This window comes from Balaenoptera physalus (genome assembly GCF_965194825.1).
Source record: "Balaenoptera physalus genome assembly, chromosome: X".
Lineage (NCBI taxonomy): Eukaryota > Metazoa > Chordata > Mammalia > Artiodactyla > Balaenopteridae > Balaenoptera > Balaenoptera physalus.
This window is the reverse complement of record NC_138903.1, coordinates 115,534,341-115,543,297: the sequence shown is the minus strand read 5'-3', so window position 1 is coordinate 115,543,297 and position 8,957 is coordinate 115,534,341.

The following is an 8,957-nucleotide window of genomic DNA, read 5'->3' as shown; positions in this document are numbered from 1 at the left end:
GTGTGATGTACCCAAATGGGCTCCTCAGAACTGTTAGGTGCAGGACTTGAGTAATTAAGCAAGAAATATAAGCTGAGATTATATCATATATATATTATAATATATATTTATGTTAATTTTAAATATTTATTTATTACATTTATATTATCAATATCATTAATATACATTATATGATATATATTATATATTATAATACATTGTATTATGATATATATTATATATCATAATACATTGTATTATATTATATATAACTATATATAATATCTTTTATTCTGCTTTCTTATCATTGCCCAATGATAACAGTGACATGTTAGATCTGGAATCAGAATCAAAGACAGGACAAGGTCAGAGAAGCCGATATAATGAATGTTAAACTCATGAAATGGAGCCTAAGGAAAAAACTTGCTATGTTCATTAGACAAGGAATCCAGGCAAAAAAAGTAATCACAGGTGGTTAGTCCATGATCCCATCCCTTTGCTGTTCTTTAAGATAGGAATTATAGAGATTTAAAATATATTTAGTGATATTTTTCATCTTCCTGCTTGGAATCTTTATTAAGATCGGATCATAAAGCTCATCAGATCAGTAGAAGATTTTTCAAGACATGCATCAGTGAAACTCCTCCTACATGTGATTATGTAAACTATAATGGTTGTCAGGGTGAATCAGTCTGCAAATGCCTGGGCTGGACAATCAGTCCTTCCTCTTTCTATTCTTCATATTTACCATGCTAACTCTTCTTTTGATGCTTTCATCCCTGCTAGCCTCTCCCCAACTTTTCACTTCCTTGTCTTTCAAAATCTGAATCATATATTGCCTTCAGGACTCAGGTTATTGCCCAGTGATAATCATGACATGCTAAATCTGGAGATAACCTTAGAGCTATCCAAAGCTCACTCACTTATTTTATGAATGAGTAAACTGAATCCCAGAGAAGAGACGTGACCTACCTGCTTGTCTGGAAACCTAGGTCACCTGATTTCCAACTTGGTATACTTCTTACCCCTGCACACCAGTTCCAGTTGTGTTGGTCATATCCCTTTGACCACCTCCATTTAGAAACATCTGAAAAATAGATATGGAGTCAGAGACGAAAAAATCAGCTTTATTGTTGCTAAGGCTTGATTGGAGAATGTGGCCTGGATCTGTGGCCACAAATGGGATTCTAATGGCTGTCACTTTGCCCCTCTCCCACATCAAACTGGACTGACTTGCTACCAAGACAAAGAACAAAGAAGCCTAGACTCAGTGCATTTACCACGTTGCTCATGCCATTTGCAGCCACGTGGACCTAGAGATTGTCATACTGAGTGAAGTAAGTCAGACAGAGAAAGACAAAACAGAAATAGAGTCCTGTCCACATCATCGTGGGGGAAGGCAGGTCTGAGCTACCCATATTCAATCATTTTTCCCAATTTCACCAAACATATAAGTCATTCCTCTTGGATAGAAACAGTGAGTGAGAGGTAGGAATAAAGAGCATAAGCTCTATTCAGTATTGATGTAGGGGTGAAAGTCCCTCTTTTTATAGACCAAGTTTGGAAGGAAGACACAAGGAAGAAAATTGCTCCCTCTAACAATCTTCTATTCCCAAAGAGTCTGTAAGTGACTCAAATCTGAGGCTATGTTTTGTCAAGATACTGTAAATAAACAACTGCTATTTATAACTGCCCAACATCTTATTCCCCCTCTTTAAGTAACAAAATTCTGATTTTCCTCTGGGAAACCCCAACTCCTCTTAACTCAATCAATAGAGTTGTAGCAGAGCTCAAACCCCTACCCCATACCCCACCCAGTTCCAGAGGAGGATATATGACCCAGGACAGACCAAACAGGCACAGTATCAGATTTAGAGACGGACAGGTGACACAAATCGTGACAAAATGAGCCAAACATGGGACTTTGTTAGAATTACTGGGAAATAAATGCCACTCTCTTTCTGCTGGGCTTGTTAAGCCTGGAGGTGCAGATAACCATCTTTGTCATCATGTGGAAAGAGTCTGCCTGATAATGATGTAAGCATAGTGAAAGGCAGAGCTGAGATGTGGGCAATGAAAGATGGAGAAACATGGGGAACATCTGGATGATATCATTGCGCCCCCAAACCCAGTTTTTCCTTAAGCCAGATTGACTCCAAGAATTTTTTTAACTGTGTGAACAAATGAAAAAACTTTTTCCACATAATTTTTTAGACACCTAGAGTAGGATTTCTATCATAAACAAAAGACTGCTGATGAAAATATCTTCTTTACCGACAAGTCTAGAACCATTCCTCTCACTTCTGTGGTTTTCTGATCCACACTGTTTTTGCCTATTTCAAAATCCATTAACTTAGCATTGGAATGACACAAATCATTCCTTTCTTTTTACTCCCATGCTGATTATTTTCAAGGCATGCATTGCCCCCTTCCCAGTTAGTCTGTAAATATTCGGATACCAGAAGTAATGTTTTATTCTTCTTTTTTACTTTTCTTTTTTTCTCTTTACTTCCAAATTTATTGAGACACATTTGACATATGTAAGTTTAAGGTGTACGATTTGATGATTTGATATATGTATATGTTGCAAAATGATTACCATAATAAGGTTAGCTAATGCTTTCATCTCTGTTTCTATGAATTCACTTTCTTTTAGATTCCACATATAAGTGAGATCATACAGTATTTGTCTAGACAAAATGAAAAGGCAACCTATGGAATTGGAGAAAGTATTTGCAAGTCTATATGTAAAATAGATAGAAACTAGGATTTACTATATATCACAGTAAACTGTATTCAATATCTTGTAATAACCTATAATGTAAGACAATTTTTAAAATGAGTATAGAGTTTCAGTTTTGGAAGATGAAAAAGTTCTGGAGATTGGTTGCACAACAGTGTGAACGTACTTAATGCTACCGTGTTGTACACTTAACAGTGGTTAAGATAGTACGTTTTATGTTATGTGTATTTTATCACAATTAAGAAAAATAGAGATTAATATTTTTAGATCTGTAAATGACTGATGTACATGGAAGAACTGTGACCATGTAAGAAATACTGAAGAAGGGTTAGAGAAAAAATAAACTGCAGGATGAAGATCAAATAATATTAATGAAAATGGAGAATATAAACAGACCAATCACAAGCACTGAAATTGAGACTGTGATTAAAAATCTTCCAACAAACAAAAGTCCAGGACCAGATGGCTTCACAGGACAATTCTATCGAACATTTAGAGAAGAGCTAACACCTATCCTTCTCAAATTCTTCCAAAATATAGCAGAGGGAGGAAAACTCCCAAACTCATTCTACAAGGCCACCATCACCCTGATACCAAAACCAGACAAAGATGTCACAAAGAAAGAAAACGACAGGCCAATATCACTGATGAACATAGATGCAAAACTCCTCAACAAAATACTAGCAAACAGAATCCAACAGCACATTAAAAGGATCATACACTATGATGAAATGGGGTTTATCCCAGGAATGCAAGGATTCTTCAGTATATGCAAATCAATCAATGTGATACACCATATTAACAAATTGAAGGATAAAAACCATATGATCATCTCAATAGATGCAGAAAAAGCTTTTGACAAAATTCACACCCATTTATGACAAAAACCCTCCAGAAAGTAGGCATAGAGGGAACTTACCTCAATATAATAAAGGCCATATATGACAAACTCACATCCAACATCGTTCTCAATGGTGAAAAACTGAAACCACTGCCTCTAAGATCAGGAACAACAGAAAGATGTCCACTCTCACCGCTATTATTCACCATAGTTTTGGAAGTTTTAGGCACAGCAATCAGAGAAGAAAAAGAAATAAAAGGAATGCAAATCAGAAAAGAAGAAGTAAAGCAGTCACTGTTTGCAGATGACATGATAATATACATAGAGAATCTTAAAGATGCTACCAGAAAACTACTAGAGCTAATCAATGAATTTGGTAAAGTAGCAGGATACAAAATTAATGCACAGAAATCTCTTGCATTCCTATACACTAATGATGAAAAATCTGAAAGAGAAATTAAGAAAACACTCCCATTTACCATTGCAAAAAAAAGAATAAAATACCTAGGAATAAACCTACCTAAGGAGACAAAAAAACCTGTATGCAGAAAACTATAAGACACTGATGAAAGAAATTAAGGATGTTACAAACAGCTGGAGAGATATACCATGTTCCTGGATTGGAAGAATCAACATTGTGAAAATGACTAATCTACCCAAAGCAATCTACAGATTCAATGCAAACCTTATCAAACTACCACTGGCATTTTTCACAGAACTAGAACAAAAAATCTAACAATTTGTATGGAAACACAAAAGTCCCCCAATAGCCAAAGAAATCTTGAGAAAGAAAAACGGAGCTGGAGGAATCAGGCGCCCAGACTTCAGACTATACTACAAAGCTACAATAATTAAGGCAGTGTGGCACTGGAACAAAAACAGAAATATAGATCAATGGAACAGGATAGAGAGCCCAGAGATAGACCCACACACATATGGTCACCTTATTTTTGATAAAGGAGGCAAGAATATACAATGGAGAAAAGGCAGCCTCTTCAAAAACTGGTGCTGGGAAAACTGGACAGCTACATGTAAAAGTATGAAATTAGAACACTCCCTAACACCATACACACAAATAAACTCAAAATAGATTAAAGACCTAAATTTAAGGCCAGACACTATAAAACTCTTAGAGGAAAACATAGGCAGAACACTCTATGACATAAATCACAGCAAGATCCTTTTTGACCCACCTCTTAGAGAAATGGAAGTAAAAACAAAAATAAACAAATGGGACCTAATGAGACTTAAAATCTTTTGCACAGCAAAGGAAACCATAAACAAGACAAAAAGACAACCCTCAGAATGGGAGAAAATATTTGCAAATGAAGCCACTGACAAAGGATTAATCTCCAAAATTTACAAGCAGCTCATGCAGCTGAATATCAAAAAAACAAACAATCCAATCCAAAAATGGGCAGAAGACCTAAATAGACATTTCTCCAAAGAAGATATACAGATTGCCAACAAACACATGAAAGGATGCTCAACATCACTAATCATTAGAGAAATGCAAATCAAAACTACAATGAGGTATCACCTCACACCACTCAGAATGGCCATCCTCAAAATATCTATAAACAATAAATGCTGGAGAGGGTGTGGAGAAAAGGGAACCCTCTTGCACTGTTGGTGGGAATGTCAATTGATACAGCCACTATGGAGAACAGTATGGAGGTTCCTTAAAAAACTAAAAATAGAACTACCATACGACCCAGCAATCCCACTACTGGGCATATACCCTGAGAAAACCATAATTCAAAAAGAGTCATGTACCACAATGTTCATTGCAGCTCTATTTATCATAGTCAGGACATGGAAGCAACCTAAGTGTCCATCAACAGATGAATGGATAAAGATGTGGCACACATATACAATGGAATATTACTCAGCCATAAAAAGAAACGAAACTGAGTTATTTGTAGTGAGGTGGATGGACCTAGAGTCTGTCATACAGAGTGAAGTAAGTCAGAAAGAGAAAAACCAATACCGTATGCTAACACATATATATGGAATCTAAAAAAAAAAAATGCAAATGGTTCTGATCAACCTAGGGTCAGGACAGGAATAAAGATGCAGACATAGAGAATGGACTTGAGGACACTGGGATGGGGAAGGGTAAGCTGGGACGAAGTGAGAGAGTGGCATGGACTTATATATACTACCAAATGTAAAATAGATAGCTAGTGGGAAGCAGCCGCATAGCACAGGGAGATCAGCTCGGTGCTTTGTGACCACCTAGAGGGGTGGGATAGGGAGGGTGGGAGGGAGACAGAAGAGGGAGGAGATATGGGGATATATGTATACATACAGCTGATTCACTTTGTTGTACAGCAGAAACTACACACCATTGTAAAGCAGTTATACTCCAATAAAGATGTTAAAAGATGTTTAAAGAAAAATAAACTATACCTACATATAATAGTCAATAAAAGAGAAAAAAAAACAAGAAAGAAAAACAGAATGTCTGGCATATTTCTAAATGGTTTCTTTTTCCTCTCCCCTTGCCAGAAGAACAAGGGAATTGCTGACCTGATGCAAACAGACTGCCAGATATTTGTCCAGGGAAGATAGTTTTATTTGGGATCAACAGAGAATTGCAATTCAGAAGTCTGCAACCATAGCAAGCTAAGTCCTGCATGGCAAGGGAAGGAGAACTCTTTTACAGAGAGGAAAAGGAAGTTGGGAGGGTTATAATAAACAAAGAGTCCATGGCTTTTCATTGGCTGAGTCTTTGCCAGGAAAGAATAGGAGTCTTTTCTTCTTCCTGTTGGGGTGTGCTATCTTCACGGGGCACAGGAGCTCCCCCTTCTGGTCTCCTAACTCTATTTAATTGAGGTTTTTGTTTATTAATTTTTTATAGAATTTTTCTCCAACATTTACTGTGAGAACCTGGTTGAGTTCCTGGATGTAAAACTCACAAAAGCATGGGGTCCTCTCTATGACCGGGCCCCCTTGGAGTTTTTAATTTTCGGTCTTGTCTACACTGAACCTCGAGCAATTTGTCAATTACAGTTTGCGGTTTCCTAACTTGGCACCGATTGCCGTGGCAGTTTTCACTTGTGAGTCGGCTCTAGTGAGCCATGCCTCCCTGTATTTGCCTGTCTGCCTCTCCAGTCATGGGGGCAGCGGTTTGTCCTGTGTCCTCACCTCTCTATTACGTATTCAGGAAAAGTTGTTGATTTGTCAGTCTGTTCAGCTTTTTGCCTGTTGTTAGGATGTAGTGGTGACTTTCAAGTTCCTTACTTGGGAAACCGGAAACCAAAAGTTTAGCACTGACTTATTTGCTTTTAATGTTGAGTTGTAAGAATTTTTTATATATTCTAGATACAAGTCTTATCAGATATATAATTTGCAAATATTTTCTCCCATTGTGTGGGTTAACTTTTACTTCATTGATAGTATCATTTGAAGCAGAAATGGTTCTAATTTGATGAATTCCAATTTCACTATTTCTTTCTGTTGACATTGTGCTTTTGGTGTTATCTCCAAGAATCTATTGCCTAACGCATGGTCACAAAGATTTATCCCTATGTTTTCATTGAAGAGTTTTATAATTTTAGCTCATACATTTAGGTCATTGATCTTTCCTTTTACCCTTTGTGCCTTTGAATTTAATGTGTGTGTTTTGTAGAGAGCATATAGTGGATCATTTTCTAAAAATCCATTCTGCTAATTTCTACCTTTTCTTCGGAGTGATTAATCTATTTACATTTAATATAATTACTGATAAGCTGGGACTGTGTGTCTGCCATTTTGCTATTTGTTTTCTATATTTTGTTTGTTTGTTTCTCTCTTCCTCCACTGCTGAATTTTCAAGGCTATATACATATGCAAACAAGTTTAGAATTACTATATATTTCTGGTGAATTTAGCCTTTATTCTGTGGTGACCATCTCTAGCCTTAATAATGCTTTTTGTCTTAGTCTTTTTTATCTTTTAGTAATATTGCTATCCTAGCTTTATTTTTTTTAAATAAATTTATTTATTTATTTAGGCTGCTTTGGGTCTTCGTTGCTGTGCACGGGCTTTCTCTAGTTGTGGCGAGCTGGGGCTACTCTTTGTTGCGATGCGCGGGCTTCTCATTGCAGTGGCTTCTCTTGTTGCGGAGCACGGGCTCTAGGCCTGTCGGCTTCAGTAGTTGTGGCACGCAGGCTCAGTAGTAGTAGTGGTTCACAGGCTCCAGAGCACAGGCTCAGTAGTTGTGGTGCACGGGCTTAGTTGCTCTGTGACATGTGGGATCTTCCTGGACCAGAGCTCAAACCCATGTCCCCTGCATTGGCAGGCAGATTCTTAACCACTGCACCACCAGGGAAGCCCCTATCCTAGCTTTCTTTATTCTACTGTTTTGCCTGGTACATCTTTTTCCCCCTCTGGTATATCTTTTGATAATTTATTATTTCGACCTTTCTTAGAAATGTTTATTTATTGAGATTATATATATTTGGATTTGTCTCTACCATCTTACTGTTTCATTTCTATTCAAACTTCTTTTTCTACTCTTCTAATTCTTTCTCTCTCTCTTTCTCTCTTATGATTGTTATGGTAAAATTATTGTATTTTATTCTTTTCCACATTCCACTCCGTTTTCCTGTAACAGTTTGAATTTATATATCAAGTACTATTCTTTTTTTTTTTTTTTGGCTGTGCTGCACGGCATGCGGGATCTTAGCTCCCTGGCCAGGGATTGAACCCGTTCCTCCTGCAGTGGAAGTGTGGAGTCTTAACCACTGGACCGCCAGGAAAGCCCCTCAAGTAATATTCTTTAAGTGGTTATCAGTACAATTTTCTTTCATAACACAGCCTAAAGTTGAAAATAATACCTTAATCTCCCTCCCCCCCAAAAAACATGGATGTTAGTACATTTTAACTCCAAGCAATGCTCCTCCCATCCCTGCCAACAACAGGCCGTTTGGTCCAATATTTTGATCTGTCCTTTTTTTTAGACCAATAAATTAGACATAATTAATATTTTATACATAAATGTTTACTTATATTGACATACATGCTTACTATCCAATCTGTTCAACATTCCTTCCTTTTACAGAAACAACTTAAAAACAATAAAATGCACACACTTTAGTATATAGTTCAATGAGTTTTGACAAATCTGTACACACATTTTTGGAGATGCAGCCATGCAGCACATCGGCCACCCCACCCCCTGCCACTGGCTGTAGGGAGCACAGCCAGTAGACAGCGGGCCATGTGGAAGAGAGCTGGGAACTCCGGGAATCTGGAAAGTGCACACTCCCTTCTAAATGGAGAAGGTGCTACTTCAGTCAATTGTTGCCATGAGGGCCCAGTGTTGTCAGTTCTTTGGATTTTTCATGAGATGCTGGAAACACCGAAATTATGAAAAATATTCTGACTTGTAATTCTTGGCAATGGATT